Consider the following 16,753-nt stretch of genomic DNA (forward strand, 5'->3'; position numbering starts at 1 on the left):
TTTTCTCTACGGCTGGATGTTTTATTTTGTCTCGAATGGATTATGTATTTTAATATAACAAAATACAGTAGTAACCTTCTGTATTGTTTAATATTCGCTCTAAAATAAAGTATAAATATGCAATACATGAAAAATGCTCGAATGATTGTGCACACTTATGTGTTTTTTATTAATAGAAATATAGATGGTTGTATCAACATTGCTGGATTATCGAGAATAACAGGACTAGTTATATTGCGTCGTAAACGCACATTTGATCCTTCAATTAACATTGAAAATAGCTTCTCCAACTACCTCAGCATCGTGAGCGGCTTAGACTCGCCGGTGATTGGTTCTTGCGTGGCACGTGATCATATCCCGCGCTGCCATGGATTTGAGGAGCGATAATGATTTGGAATCGCTGAAGAATGTTTGTATCCAAGAGATCAATAAGGTAATTTATCACAATATGGATCTAAATAGAGTTTCACAATTGGTTCAATATTTATATTTTAAGCTTACTTGCCTTTAATAATGAAAGAGCATTGGGGCTGAGAGTTTCGACTTAGTTGGAGGAGTGAATGAGGAGAAAGTCAAAGTGCCCGGATTTCGACCCCTGTTTCTATCTTTTCACCTTTCCGACATTAAGATAACTCGTAAAGTAGCGAATACAGAGGGAATCGGGGAGGGGCGAATTGAGAAAAGGATAATGATTAATGATGTGAGGAGATCTTGTGTGGAGAATGGGGAGAGGTTTTATAGGAGGGAGGAGTAAGTGTAGTGAAGCGAGCGGTGTATGGTGAGTGAGGGGAATGAAAAAAACCACACCTTATTTGTGGAGGAACATCCAATGCTGTAAATAACTAGGTACAGGTACACTTCTGCACTCAATACCTCCAGGTACTGAATCTTCTTCTTCTTCTCTCTCAGGCTATGCCTCCTGGTCTTTTCACGGTCTTCTGTGCTGAACAATTATTTTATACTTATTTTGTGTGTTCCCTTCATTATCTTAAACGTCCCTATCATACCCACGGCCTGGGTTGAGATATCTGTCAGGTTGGAGTGGAGACCTCGGATGTTTGACGTCCACACAGTTAGGAACATGAGAGGTGGCGTTTGATAAACATCCCGATCAGTATCATATCATAGATTCATACCCAATTCGGTCAGGATGGTGTCGTCTCTATCTCGGCAAATCGTAAGAATGGTTCTTTTTGGGGGTTTTTTGCATAAAATTATTGATCATCATACTAAAATACGCCATTTAGTGTCTGTCCGTCTGTCTGATGAATTTTTGACGCCAATACATTCCGTCGTTACTTATCCAATCTCAACCGAACTTGACAGGATGACGAAGGGTTACATAATGAAGGTTGTAGAGCATTCATTTGCCCACCCCCCCCCCGAGCAGGTTTTTCCCCGCCATTGCCATCAATGAACTTGCATGTTGAGGTGTATAGCCGTATGAAGTTAGTTTTATCGTGGCGTTTTCCCCAAAGAAGAAGATTTATCGTGGCGTTTTTCCAAAGAAAGACGCTTTCAATAACAAAATTAATAATGACTGCAAAAGAATATTAATACTATTGATATTCCACCTCCCCAAGGTGTTTTTCCTGCCGTGATAACGTGTATAAATAGTGTCACGCGAATCCCTTCGGTTAATACCTTGGGATTGCAGATGGCCAAACGGGCTTCAACGGAGGCGACGATCAATGACGGATTCGACTATGCTAGCACGGGAGGAAGAAGCGGCGAGCTCTTACCTTACGTGATCCGAGCAGTCCTCAACCCTGCAAATTAATCTTACATGAACACGGGATTTGGAATGAAAGAGAAAATAATAGAAGGGTTTATTCAAAATAAATATCGGGACAGGGAAACGCGGTAATAAAACTAAATTCTAGGTTGGGACGTCCCCACTCGCAGAATTCGGAAACAACAATGGGAGATTGAATAAAATAAATGTCCCGTCGTGTATTTGTGAATGCGAGCTTATCTGTCTGGCAATGTAGCGTCAGGTCGATGTTTGAGCGCGTCGTCCGACGCAGCTCCGGTTGGCGCGAAGAAAGGCCTCGATGTGCCCTCTCCCGCTGCCAGACCCCGAACCACTCGCTCGCCCTGGTCTTGTCTGCTCAGCGGCACGCCTCGCTCCAAGCACCAAGCCTCGCTCCAAGCACCAAGAGCACCACGAAAAACCCAGGGAAGACGACAAATGCCCGTGAGCGAGTCGTCTTGTAACTTTCGGTCTCTCCGTCAGCTCTGTCCCTCTCTAATCGACGACCTGCTTCTAAGTAGTGGTTTTGCGCCTTCCGCACTGATTGGCTGAATGTTCGCGCCTTCTGCACTGATTGGCCGAGGTGTCCACGGTCGGTGGCCAATCAGTGTGCCGCTTCCTTCCACCTTCCTTTCACCAATCTGTGGCCAGCTTTTTACCCCAGCCAATCACACGTTGCCTGGGCGTGGCTATTACTTGCCTTGCACGATGTTTGTTGCTATGCCAGCTGGTGATGTGGATGGCTGCGGCCCCATCGGCGGTGCCCCGATCTGGCTTCCTGCCTGTTCTTCCTGTAAGTCTTATTGTGGCGGAGGGGAATTATTTAATGTGTGCACTAATAGATCTATCTAATGTATATGAGTGCGTTGCCATAAGGGACACTGGGTTGCCCACAGAGGGAACGACACACGAGGGAATTTTACCCATAATCCCTGTACTAATTAGCATGCCCCGCCCCCTCGTGGCAGGGACACAGATACAACTTATTCCGACATATGGCTAAACATAGAACTGATTACAGGTAGATTCCCGATCACGACAGTCGAGCACCTACCTATGCAGATCAACCAACATCTAGATAATCCTCTACCCACCGACATAACAATAGCTTCCAGTTATAATGGTGTTTCCGTGGGAGCAACGGCTTCTACAGGAAGTAAAAATATTATAAACCACAAACACGTATGCTTAGCTTTTTAAAGTCCCTAATGCTGTTTATAACACTAAATGAAGAAATTTGGAGGAATCCCGACATCCGTGAAGTAAGGTTTACTTACAGAACTGAGCGAAGATCTACTGTACTCCATATAACCCACAAATGTTGGGTTAATAACATGGCCCTTTCTGCCGCAACCGTGGCATTTTTCGGCGCGAACTTTTGAAACTCGCTCCTGATGTTTCATATGAAACTGAAAGGGAGGAAGACCGGGGTGTACTCATTTACCAAGCAGCTAGCTTGCGCTTGCCAAGCCAGCCGTTCCTTAAGGGTTTTGAATGGAGTGCTTGCTTGCTCGAATGCTTAAACCACTTGGTGATCTCTGCACAACAAACTTGGAAAATGAACACACATCCAATGTTCTTGAGACCCGACCAGAGATCGACTGTAATCTATATACCCCAAAGAGGAATGACCCTCCCTGCCACTCCCGTAATCAGCGGATGTACAAGTAGGAAAAAAAACACCAACTGCCAAAACTATAGATTATAAACTTAACTCTGCACATTGAATTTGTAATGTTTATGATGAGGTTGACCATTTGGTGGAATATTGCTCAAAAGAAGACTTAGACAAATAATGGGAGTGGGGAGGAATGAGAGAGGTATGGGACGATGCTTGGAGTGGAAAAGATGGATACAGAAGGAAAGTCTCAGGCAGGAAAAAGAACCGGTACATTTGGAAGGAGGAGGATTTGGGGACAAGGGGGGAGGGGTGAACTAACTAACATTACAAGGGAAGTGAGAAAATGTGGTATTGATGTAAATTGCATCTCCACTGCCAGGGCATGGTTCAGGCCTATCAAATCGGAGGAGACAATAGCTGCAGAGAGACACTATGACCTCATAGTCCGGCAGATATGTGAAGAATTGTGGTAGAATTGTGCCTTTGATGATACAAGCATGAAACTTGGCACACAGTTAGGGCATACCCTTACAGTGAAATTTGGATGTAGGGGCATTCCAGATTTCTCCTTGGCCCAAAATGGCGGCCATTTTACAAAATGGCGGCTAAGAAGGACATATTTACCTATTATTTCAGACTTGTCATTTGTGCTGCTATTGAAACACAATGTAATGAGCATATTATAAATTGTCATGTACATGCTATGCAATACCTTCATACTGGGTTCAAAACTGGAATCTACGGTGGCCTATAAGGGGCAGAACAAATGGTTTACCATTGCAATAGACAGGACTGGTCTAGCGGTTTAATTATTTAACTTTGCATGACTATCTGATTTCTCCTGGGTGTAATTTTGGTTCAATACCTTTATATGAACAACTTTGATGTAGCTTTATGAACTTTCCTATCATAGACTAGGTGACTATAAGGAACAATGCAAGGCTAGTGAAAAGTTACGAAAGCGAATTACTATATTTATGATAATAATGTATGTATTTCTTTTTCAGATGATAACTCGACTGCACTGCACCTTCGCTCATTGACTGTAGTAGCTACCTAGATTTGGTTCCCAATTTGTATATTTTGATTGGATGGTGGTGGTGGATAATGCTTAATTGACAATGGCCAACAAAAATTTCAAGCTATTAGACCCCCAAAGCCCTAGTACATCTGGAACAAACATGCCTTATCTGACAGATTGGGAGAAGTGTGTGTTATGTCAGGAGGTCACCGATGAGGCCCTTGCCTGTCCAGCTGATTCCAAGCGAACCACAGGGTCCGGATACCAAACTCTTGCAGATTATCTCCTCACCTTCAGCCAGATGGGCTGCCTGCCAAAATCTCTAGAACTGTCCCGCCTGGACGATGGTGAAGGTATCCAGTCAACCTTCCAGAGCCACAAGGCTAAGTGGCATGATTCATGCAGACTGAAATACAACAAAACTGAACTGCATCGGGCACAAAAAAGAGAAACGTCTAGTGAAGAAACCGCAAGTGTCTCAAGAAAGTACACCCGTCACAGAGTACATGTAGACCACACACAGCCACAGCCTGAAAAGTGTTTCTTTTGTGACAAACCAGCGGGTACTAATTCTCTGCGAAAAGCTTCCACCTTCGACCTCGATAAACATGTCAGGACAGCTGCCCTGAAACTAGGAGATCAGGCACTTCTTGCTAAACTGAGTGCAGGTGACCTTATAGCACAAGATGCACAGTACCACGTGAAGTGTCTGGTGTCACTTTAAAACAAAGCAAGGGCCACAAGCACAACACTGAATGAACAAGATGATATCAATCACGGTATAGCACTTGGAGAGCTAGTGTCCTACATCGATGATGCCCGCACAGATGCTCTTGTGACACCAGTGTTCAAGCTGGTAGACCTAGCAAGACTATACACCACCAGGCTGGAACAGCTTGGAACAGTCTTGACCAGGCGTGTCCACTCCACCAAACTCAAAGATCGAATCATGACATATTTTCCAGACCTAGAGGAGCACATGTCCGGTCGAGATATTCTGCTTGCTTTCAACCAGGATGTTGGCTCAGCCCTTCAGAAGGCATGTGATCACGACACTGACAGTCATGGAGTTTGTCTTGCTAGAGCCGCAAATATAGTTCGTAGAGACATGTTGAAAATGAACTCAACATTTAGTGGTTCATTTGAAGCCCACTGCCAAGAACATTCGGTACCTAATTCGCTTGTATCACTAGTTTCTATGATCTTGAATGGTCCTAACATCCAAGAGCAGTCAAGCCACTCGTCGGTATCAACACCTACTCTCACAATCTCACAACTCCTTATGTTCAACAGTTACTCACGCCGCAGAGAGAGTAGCAGTACTACCATGTCCACGAGGCACAGTCACAATCGGGAGACTCCCCTGCCTGTGTACCTGGGCACCCTTATCCACACAAAGACTCGAAAAAGAGACCTGGTTGATACTATGTTCAACCTGGGTCTCTCGATCTCCTATGGCAGGGTGCTTAGCATCTCCACGGACTTGGGGAACAGAATCTGCCGTTTCTTCCAAAATGAGGGTACAGTTTGCCCCCCTGAGCTAAAAAGTGACCTCTTCACAACTGGGGCAGTGGATAACATTGATCATAACCCCAGTTCAACAAGTGCCCACGACTCCTTCCATGGCACTGGCATTTCACTTTTCCAGCACCCAAATAGCGATAGCCGTGGAGTTCAACGGGTAAACCCAGATGACACATCAACAACAGATGCACACCTGCCACAGTCATACACCATCGTACCTCCTGTTGTTCTGGGTAAATGTGACCCACCTGTACCCAAGCTAGCGGGTCCCAACAAAAGCAACTGCCAACTCATCCCTGAAGCAATGCAGATTGAGTACAGGTAACTGATTATTGTGTTTGAACTGTGGACAGTTATATGTGTACCTAAATAACCAAGACTTGTTAACTTGTGTGGACTTGTTTGTTCTTAATTGTGTTCATTATCTTGCATTTTGACAGGTGGCTGGAGCAGATGGAGAAGACAGTGCTATCTGACACACCACTTAAGGGAGACGAGACAGTATCATGGGCTGGATACCATGCCAGCAAGCAGTCTATTCCAGAAGAACCAGAGTGTAGTGTGGCCCTAACTTCATTGCTGCCTCTCTTCTATGACCAGGCAAAATCTGTGGCAATGATTCGTCACTCCATGGATGTCATCAAGAAAGCAATCGATATTCTGAATCCAGGTCAGATCCCTGTAATCACACTTGATCAGCCACTGTACACACTTGCCAAACAGATCCAATGGAGATGGCCAGAAACACACGGAGAAGATCACTTCGTCATGGTCTTTGGTGGACTCCATATTGAGATGGCAGCATGGAAAACCCTCGGTGACCTTCTGGATAGCAGTGGGTGGACAGGCGTTCTGATGCTTGCAGGGGTTGCTACAAGTGGTACTGCTGATTCCTTCCTGAAAGTGACCCATGTGACACGCACACGACGAGCACACCAAGTCACAGCCAGTACTCTCTATCTTCTCCTGAAGGAAGCCTACAGCCAGTACACCAGTGGACTAGATGAGGGACAGGATACGATACCACTAGATGACTGGTGTGGTGAACAAGCCAATGCAAGTCCACAGTTTCAGTTCTGGTTCCTAATTATGCAGCTAGAACTGGCAGTCCTGATCTATGTGAGATCCGTCCGTGAAGGAAACTTCCAACTGTACACTGATGCTCTGACCAAGCTTGTACCATGGTTTTTCGCCTTGGGACATACAAACTATGCCAGGTGGATCCCAGTTCACTTGCGCGACATGGTGACACTTGCAACAAAGCATCCAACTGTATACGCACAGTTTCTGGCAGGAAACTTCACCATGAAGAAGACTACACGTGCATTCTCTGCCATAGCCTTAGACCAGGCACACGAGCAAAATAATGCATTGGTGAAAGGTGATGGAGGGGCTGTAGGTCTTACGGAGAATGCTGCAGCTTTGCGCCGATGGATGGTGTCTGGTCCAGAGATGGCCAAACTGATCTATAAGTTCGAGGCCACAACAGAAAAAAGAATTAGGAAAACTGAACTAAAACACCATGAACAGACAAAGCACACGCAGGTAGCCTTTGCTCGAGATGTGAGAGCACTCACCCGTGTCATAGGAGAGATGGGGAACCCATTCTGTGACGACAGCAAAGATCTCTTGGTGCTAGACAGCAGAGACCTGGCAGACCCAGCAGTCATCAACACCCTTTTACCAGATCGAGAAGCTGGGAAAAGAACAGTATGACACATATGTGAACGAGAGGCTTGTACATCAGACAAAGCCTATCACTGACCCAATAAAAAGAAACAATCTCCCTCTCTTCAGCCGACCCCCAGTCAGAGAGAAGTCAAGAACAGAGTTGAAGGTGGTATCTCTGAAGAATGACTGCGTTCTGTTCTCCAGGCTGTTTATTGCATCCCAGACATGGAATGGAGATCTTGATGAATTCTTTGCACATGAAAACCAAGCTTGTCCCCCTGCATTGTCACAAATGGGCAAAATCCGGCTTGGAACCAAGTCTGATCTGGTTGGGTGCTTAGAAGATCTGATCACCTCACGGGAAAATGATGATGTAAGCCCCCCTGTTGAAGTCATGATCCTGGATGGAGCAGCCATCGTGAACATGCTGGCACCTCGTAATGCGAAGACCTTCTCTGAGTATGCATCACTAGTATTCTTGCCATACATCACATCTCAGATACAAAATAAGAGCAGGGTTGATATTATCTGGGATGAATATTTCCCAGACAGTTTGAAAGCCGACACCAGGAAGACGAGGGGTAAAGGCACCAGGAGACGAGTTGAGCCATCTAGTTCCATCCCTCGAAACTGGCAGGCCTTCCTTCGCATAGACGAGAACAAGGTGGAGTTGTTTGACTTTCTAGCAACGAGGATAGCAAACATTGAGACTGACAAGCAAATCGTCACCACAAACCACAAAGAAGTTTTTTGTACACAGCCACGAGATGTTACTGGTCTTTCCCCGTGTAGTCACGAGGAGGCAGATACAAGGATACTACTCCATGTCCAAGATGCAGTCAGACAGGGCTATACCAAGGTGTCAATCCGCACAGTGGACACAGATGTTTTGATCCTTGCAGTGGCAGCAACTGGATATCTTGACATCGATGAACTCTGGGTTGCTTTTGGCACAGGGAAGAATTTCAGGCACTTGGCAGCTCACGAGATGGCTGTGGCACTGGGACCAAACAAGTGCCGAGGGTTGCCATTCTTCCACGCCTTCACTGGGTGTGACACCGTGTCCTGCTTCGGCGGAAGGGGGAAGAAAACAGCATGGGAAACATGGAAAGCCTATGATGAGGTCACCTCAGCTTTCTGCGCACTGGCTGCCACACCAACCATTTCAACTGCAAATGACAACATGGATCCACTGGAGCGTTTTGTTGTTCTGCTCTACGATCGAACAAGCAGCCAGGAACATGTTAATGATGCCCGCAAGCATCTCTTCACCCAGACTGGTAGATCAATAGAGGCTATCCCACCAACGCAAGAAGCCCTCAGACAACACATCAAGAGAGCTGCCTACCAAGCCGGCTTTTGTTGGGGCCAGATGATGATTTGCGCACCTGAGCTCCCATCGCCAAGTGAATGGGGTTGGAAACAGAGTAATAACGGCTGGGGGATATATTGGACAACCCTCACAGAGGCAACTGAGGCATGCCGACAATTGATTAGATGTGGATGCAAGAAGGGTTGCAGGAAACAGTGCAAGTGTGTTAAGGCCGCACTCCAGTGCTCAGCTCTGTGTCACTGTGCAGGGGAGTGCACACGATAGTATACAGGAGGAATAACACACCTGTTACATATACACAAACATGTGGAAGACTGTTTTGTAGACTGTTTTATAGTGAAAGTCACTTCCACAGCGTTAATGTGGCATTTTCACTTCATTTCCATTGTGTTTCTGGAGTTTGCTCAAAATAGCTCAAAAAGTAATTATTTTTGTAAAGAATAAGGACCAAATAAATGTTATGTGAGTTTGTTGACATTTAATTATGATCTTACAACCTGTTTACGTGAAAAAAACATCATAGGTGTGCTTGAGCAATAAGTAAATCTAGTTTTATAGACATCGGTACTGTGTATCTTATTATCCGTAAACGGCCATTTTTAAAATGGCCGCCATTTTGTCCCTAGGAAAAGATTTGAATGCCCCTATATCCAAAAATCTTCCTAGTAGTATGCTCTATCAGTGTTCAAAATTTCATGCTTGTATCACCAAAAGCACAATTTTTTCACATATCTGCTGGGCTATCAGGGACGTCCGATGTGAAGATGGATCCTGTTAACCAGATGATGTCCGGTTTGTCAGCAGCGGCCTGGATCGAGATATCTGTCAGGTTGGAGTGGAGACCTCGGATGTTTGACGTCCACACAGTTAGGAACATGAGAGGTGGCGTTTGAGAGGCTACAGGACTGGGGGCTGGTTGGGGAGAAGGGGAAGCTGTGGGGTGAGGAGGGATGCAGAAAGGAGGGATATGAAGTGAAGGGATACTGATTCCAAATTCCCAAATTTGACAAACACAGATAAAGATCATGGGATGGGAGGTAAGATTTTTATTGTTGTTGAAGGCACGCAGAAAGGTGGTGATGTTGTGGGAGGAGGGTTGGTGGACCAAGTGACGGACAGTTTTGGAAAATAATTTTGGTGAAGAGGAATAGACCCTAGTGAAGAAGAAGAGCACATGGGATACTCCTAACGGAGAAATAAGAAGAGGGAAGCATTTTATAATGCTTTTCAAGGAGGAGAAAAGCATTTATAATAAACGGAAATTCCGATTGGAGATATGGTATTTATAAAAGGGAGAAAAAAAGGAAAGGAGAACAGGAAGTACAGGCACAATGAATTTCAAGTAGAATGAGATTGTTGTGGAGTGAAAAAATAGCGTTTTTTTAAGCGAGGAGGGAAAATAGCAATGTTGAGGAGGTAGAAAGTACAATAATTGGGAAGAAAGAAGCATAAAGAGGAATACAGAGACAAAAGGGACTGATCTTTTTTTCACAACGGCTATCTGCGGAGCGGCTGAAGTAGGCCTTGAGCAGCATGAAAACAAATTCGACAAATACAGCAAAACAAGGTACGACTTACCACGAAAACACAAAGAGCAACACAGGGATTAAGATGGAACAAAACAATAAGGAGCAATCAGTTTGCAGATGTGTGTGGTTTTGTTCTTTTGGGCCTCTGGGCCTTTTGGGTTTTAAAGGGTGTTATGGTTCTAAAGGGTGTTGGAATTTGAAAGGATCTTATGGGTCTGAAATGGTGTTGGGGTCATAAAGGGTCTTAGTGGTCTCAAACGGTCTTAGAGTTCTAAAGGCTCTAGTGTTTAAGGTGTCTTAAAGGGTCTTTGAGGTCTTAGGGGGTCCTAAAGGTTTTAAAGGCCTTTAGGGTATTTGTGGATCTTCATGGTCCTTGGGGTTTTTGTGGTCTTCATGGATCCCAGGGTTGTACAGGTTTGAAAGTGTCTTTGGGGTCGTAAAGGGTCTTAGGGTTCTAAACGATTCAATATAATTAATACACATACTCGCGTTTTGTGCGGACAAACAAACAAATGGACCCAAAGGCAATCCATGTCCTCTGGCGAGGGTAAAAATGCGACTAATCCGATTCGGAAAACTTGGCTTTAATGAGGCTGAAGCGACAGCTGCAGATTCGACGAACACGTGGAATATTTCCCCGATCCCGGAACATCGTGACAAAAATAAATGAATATGCAACTTTATTTTACAATAATCGGGAGAAGTGGTGCAACATGCTCTTTTGTAGTAGTTAATTAAACTAGCAACAGTACCCGCCCTATGGGCGGGGCTTCAATTGGGAAGCCCAAATTAAAAGGCAAAATATCAGAAATTGAAGGCTTTTTTTATTTCAAACAATTCATATAAACATCCGTTGAATCATATCACACGCAAATCATCAAAATCTAAACAGTACATGGCGCCCATTTTGAAAAAAGGTTGAATTCTGCAAAACGGAAGCGGCCGCTGCACATCTTTCTCAGTCGCACGTTTATGTGTGAAGAGTGCGCGCCGAATCTGTAACACAGAAGCGGCCGTTACACCTGTTTCTCAGTCGCTTTGCACACGCTGCCGTGTTACTTCGGATCCGCACGTTTCTATATGACGCACGTTTTCACAATGCGTTCGGATCCGCACGTTTTTGTCCCCCTTCGCACCGCGGAGCGAAAGGAGAACTATGGTTTTCCCCTCCGTCCGTGTGTGCATGCGTGATTGCGTGTGTGCGTAAGCGAAGGACCGAATTCTAATTTGGTGTGTGGGTGCAACCCACGTCAAAATCCAAGATGGCCACCACCATGTTTGTCTGACGCCATGTATGTCTGAACCTTGTGAGCGGAATATCTTGAAAAATAAGCGAAGTACCAACTTCTAATGTGGTGTGTGGGTGTATCTAGGCATAAGGAAGAACGCTATTGCAAAATTGGGTCGCCACGTCAAAATCCAAGATGGCCGCCACCATATATATGTCTGAACCTTGTGAGCGAAATATCTTGAAAAATAAACGAACTACTAACTTCTAATCTGGTGTGTGGGTGTATCTACGCATAAGGAAGAACGCTATTGAAAATTGGGTCGCCACGTCAAAATCCAAGATGGCCACCGCCATGTATGTCTGAACCTTGAGCGGAATTTCTTGAAAAATAAGCGAAGTACCAACTTCTCATCTGGTGTGTGGGTGTATCTAGGCATAAGGAAGAACGCTATTGAAAATTGGGTCGCCACCTCAAAATCCAAGATGGCCGCCGCCATGTATGTCTGATGCCATGTATGTCAACCTTGTGAGCGGAATATCTTGAAAAATAAGCGAAGTAACAACCTCTAATCTGGTGTGTGGGTGTATTTAGGCATAAGGAAGAACGCTATTGAAAATTGGGTCGCCACGTCAAAATCCAAGATGGCCACCACCATATATATGTCTGAACCTTGTGAGCGAAATATCTTGAAAAATAAACGAGCTACTAACTTCTAATCTGGTGTGTGGGTGTATTTACGCATAAGGGAGAACGCTATTGAAAATTGGGTCGCCATGTCAAAATCCAAGATGGCCGCCTTGCGTCTTCCACTTTGTCAATTCACATCACTTCACCAACGGGGGACCTAGGCGTAACGCTTGTCACAATGAAAACATCGTCACTTAAACGATTTATATTTCATGACGCTCATTTTTACGTTCATTAAACATTAAACGTTCATTAAAGGATTACGAAACGAAAAACATTACGAAATTACGTTCACACCCTCACGTCAAACACTACCGTGAACACATACATCGTCACAATGAACGTTATGCGAACGCGAATGTTATGCGGGAGTCCAAACCTGAGAATGCTGGAGACCCAAGCTGAAATTGGAAAAACTAAATGGCCTATTTTACTCCTGGGGATCCCAGGATTACCCACCCAAAATATCGTTGCGATCGGTTCAGCAGTTTTTGCGGTACCTTCGAACACAGACAGACGGATGGATATTTGGTGAATTATAGTAAGATTGCGGTTACAAGACGGTAAAATCGTTGTTGTTTTTGGTGTTACCGCTTTAAGCAGGTGTACGTGTACTGCTGGGTTTTTTGGTTTCCTTCCTTTATGGTCGGATGCCGATTTCCCTCCTGTTAGCTTGTCCCAACCTATAACACCAAACTCTTCATAATTCCTCGTGGGAGTGACAAATTTTTCCCCAGCAGCGGCGGGAATCGATCCCACACCTTTGAAGTCAATGCAACAGGGCTTTACCCAACAGCCGCACATCATATTGTGTACCTGTTCATTTTATTTAAGGTTTGCACAAGTATTTGTACTTTACCATATCATAGATAGGACACCTCCGATATTATTATTGATGATGTAAATCACCCTCTCTCCATCCTTGTTTAGTCTTTCATCAGTCAGGAAGAATTCCACTTCCACGGGTCAAAACCAGTACATTGAGAAATTATTTTTACCCTAGCTGGAGGAGAGGGAATTGCATGAGTCCGTTTGTTACTTGCAAAATCGAAGATTTTTCAAGTATATTTGTCGGTTGCGTTTGTGGTTGTCTGTCTGTCTGTCTGTTTCTTACTTGCAAAATCGAAGATTTTTCAAGTATATTGGTCGGTTGTTTGTGGTTCTGTCTGATTGTCTGTCACCGGCCTACAGGTCACAATTCTAAACCGATCGTCACGAAACTTCACCAAGTTGTCTAGGTCTTCCCAATTGAGAAGCCTATTGATTTTGAGGTCAAAGGTCATCTGGAGGTCAGATTTCTAAAATCGCCATTTTAAATATGATTGACTTGAAAACTGAACAGCATTTGCATATCGAGTCACTAAATTGGGAAACGTACTATTTTTGAGGTCAATCGGTCAAAGGTCAACTCAAGGTCAAACTTCTAAAAATCATCACTTTTCATCTGAAAAACCATCAATTTTCATGTGATTGACTTGAAAATAGAACAGGATTTGTGCATTGCCTCACTGAATTGGGAAGCCAACTGTTTATGGGGTCAAAAGGTCAAAGGTCAACTCAAGGTCAAACTTCTAAAATCATTTTTCATCTGAAAAATCGTCACTTTTCATCCTGTTGACCCAAGCTTTGATCAAGATTGTAAATTTTAATCTTCATGAAATGGACAATTTGCTGTATCAATGCAACACTTTGGAGGGGGGGGGTGGGGGGTGGGGGGGCGGATTTTGCAAGTATCGTGCTACGCATGACGTCTTCTTGTTTGTTTGTCTGTCACCGGCCTACAGGTCACAATTCTAAACTGATCATCACAAAACTTTACCAAGTTGCATAGGTTGTCCCAATTGAGAAGCCTATTGATTTTGAGGTCGAAGGTCAAATGTCATCTGGAGGTCAAATTTCTAAAATCGCCATTTTAAATATGATTGACTTGAAAATTGAATACCATTTGTATATTGAGTCACTAAATTGGGAAATTAACTATTTGAGGTCAAAAGGTCAAAGGTCAACTCAAGGTTAAACTTCCAAAATCGCCACTTTTCATCTGAAAAACCGTCAATTTTCATCCGAATGACTTGAAAATTGAACAGCATTTGCATATTGTCTCAATAAATTGAGAAATCAACTATTTTTGAGGTCAAAAGGTCAAAGGTCAACCAAAGGTCCTATGACATCATAGGTCACGTCGTTCGGCCGCCATCTTGGAAAAACCAAAAAACCTTGCACCTCTATCTCCAAAAGCGCTGAATAGAAAAAATGGAGACATGGCTCATTGTAAAGAACTCTCCATGGGGAATAAAATGTGTTATTGATGATGTCATAGGTGCCTCCATTATGACATCATAATTCAACAAGTACAAAACTTCATCTGATCAAGATGAAATTTATTGAGCATAATTTAGGAATAAATTAGTTTCGAAAAAAAAAATGACCATCGGCCACGTGGTTCGGCCGCCATTTTTGTTTTAACACAAAAGCCTTAAAAACCACTGAAAATACATCCTGGTGAGGGTTTGCAATCTGATTGCTCTTTTTCTGGTTTGCTTTGTGTTACGAGGAAATAAAATGACCCATTCTCTAGATGAGTCAGATATCTGCTGTGTTTCAAGTATTAATTTGGTATATCCAAAGAATGCATTTGCAATGCTGTTTTTATGACGCATTTTTCTATGTTGAAGTTTGCACTATTTTATGAGGGTTTCAACAAAGGTATTCAAGCAATGTATGGAGTGCATTTATTGTTTATTGCACAATTATTGTACAAAATGACTGTGAAGATGAATTTTGTGTTTTCTACATGATCATTACATCAATCAATGAATTAACCAGGCTGAACAGTTTGTTTTGTTTCCCACTGATGGGCCGGATCTGGATTTAGACCGTAACCAACATCTAATCGGCTTGTTTTTGTCACCTAATCAACTCATCCACAACGTTTTGCAATATCATGATATACATGTACATCATTTTTGGTCCGATCTCTCAATGGTGAATAGTCACTTTAAACACTAGAACGGCACTCACTTAGTAGAAAGCATGGTTGGCCATATCAATCAATGGTGAAGAATCACTTTTAAAATTCTACGAGCTGGATCGGGATCCAGATCTTCACCACAATTGAATCGATTCTTCCTCGTCACACACACAACCTGTCCAACAAGTTTCATCCAAATCCATCCATACCTTTTTGAGATATCCCGCTACGTATCGTTTTTGGCCCTATCTCCCAATGGTGAAGAATCACGAAAAAATTCTCGTATCCGGATCTGGATTTTCACAAAAATCTAATAATTTTGTCCTCGTCACACACCAAAGTTCATCCGAATCTGTCCACAATGTTTTGAGACATCCTGCTCACAGACAAGACAGACAGGGTTGAAAACACGACATCCATCCACCTTTTGTGGCGGAGCTAATGAAACCAGCGATTCTTATACCATCATGTATTGTTTCTGCCTTTAGGAACTCGAAAAGGCCGTGGTTTTGCTGCAACGAGTCAAGACAAACATGTCTCAATTGGACGTGGAGGGAAGCGATGTCGATAAGATGGCTCAGGTTTGTCTAACCCTGCACACCGTTCCCTTTTTCACGAGCAATCGAGAGATGGTTCCACCGATTTGATAACGGATGCCTGATCGTTTGGTGAAATGTAAAGATCACTCTTTTGTGTTCGGTAGGTTTGGAAGTGTTTTGAGAACCATTTTGCTGAAGCATTCATCGCGCTTTCCCACCTTCCAGGACCACATCATTTATAATACTTGTGTCATGGAATGTTCATAAAACAATAAACGTATCAATTGATTATCAACAAGGTTATGTAATATCTTTAGCTTTGTATTGTATATGATGTTGGAGCTGTATACTTAACGGATATAAAAATAAAACTGTCCCATAAAATGTTTTTATTTATTTATTTTCAAATCAATACAGTACAGTAATGAGGCTGAAGCGACAGCTGCAGATTCGTCGAACACGTGGAATATTTCCCCGATCCCGGAACATCGTGACAAAAAGAAATGAATATGCAACTTTATTTTACAATAATCGGGAGAAGTGGTGCAACACGCTCTTTTGTAGTCGTTAGTTAAACTAGCAACAGTACCTTTTAAAATCAACTGATGGAAAAACCGATCGACTTGAAAATTGCACAGCATTTGCATATCGAGTCAATAAATTGTAAAAATACTATTTTTTAGGACAAAAGGTCAAAGGTCAACTGCAGGTCAAACTTCCAAAATCAATTTTCATCTGAAAAACCATCAATTTTCATCCAATTGACAAACTGAACAGCATTTGCATATCGAGTCACTAAATTGAGAAACATACTATTTTGGAGGTCAATCGGTCAAAGATTGACCGATAAACACTCAAGGTCAAACTTCCAA

The 16,753-nt window shown here is 43.3% G+C and overlaps 1 long non-coding RNA gene across 1 annotated transcript; it reads left to right on the forward strand.

Annotated features, from left to right (window-relative positions):
- Positions 1-311: 311 nt before the first annotated feature.
- LOC137417976 (uncharacterized) lies at positions 312-16,265 on the forward strand. Its single transcript, XR_010982547.2, has 3 exons — positions 312-433; positions 15,831-15,923; positions 16,046-16,265. It is a non-coding gene; the product is annotated as an uncharacterized LOC137417976 (long non-coding RNA).
- Positions 16,266-16,753: the final 488 nt, after the last annotated feature.

The sequence above is a fragment of the Myxine glutinosa genome, chromosome 1 (assembly GCF_964187855.1).
Source record: "Myxine glutinosa chromosome 1, kmMyxGlut1.1, whole genome shotgun sequence".
Lineage (NCBI taxonomy): Eukaryota > Metazoa > Chordata > Myxini > Myxiniformes > Myxinidae > Myxine > Myxine glutinosa.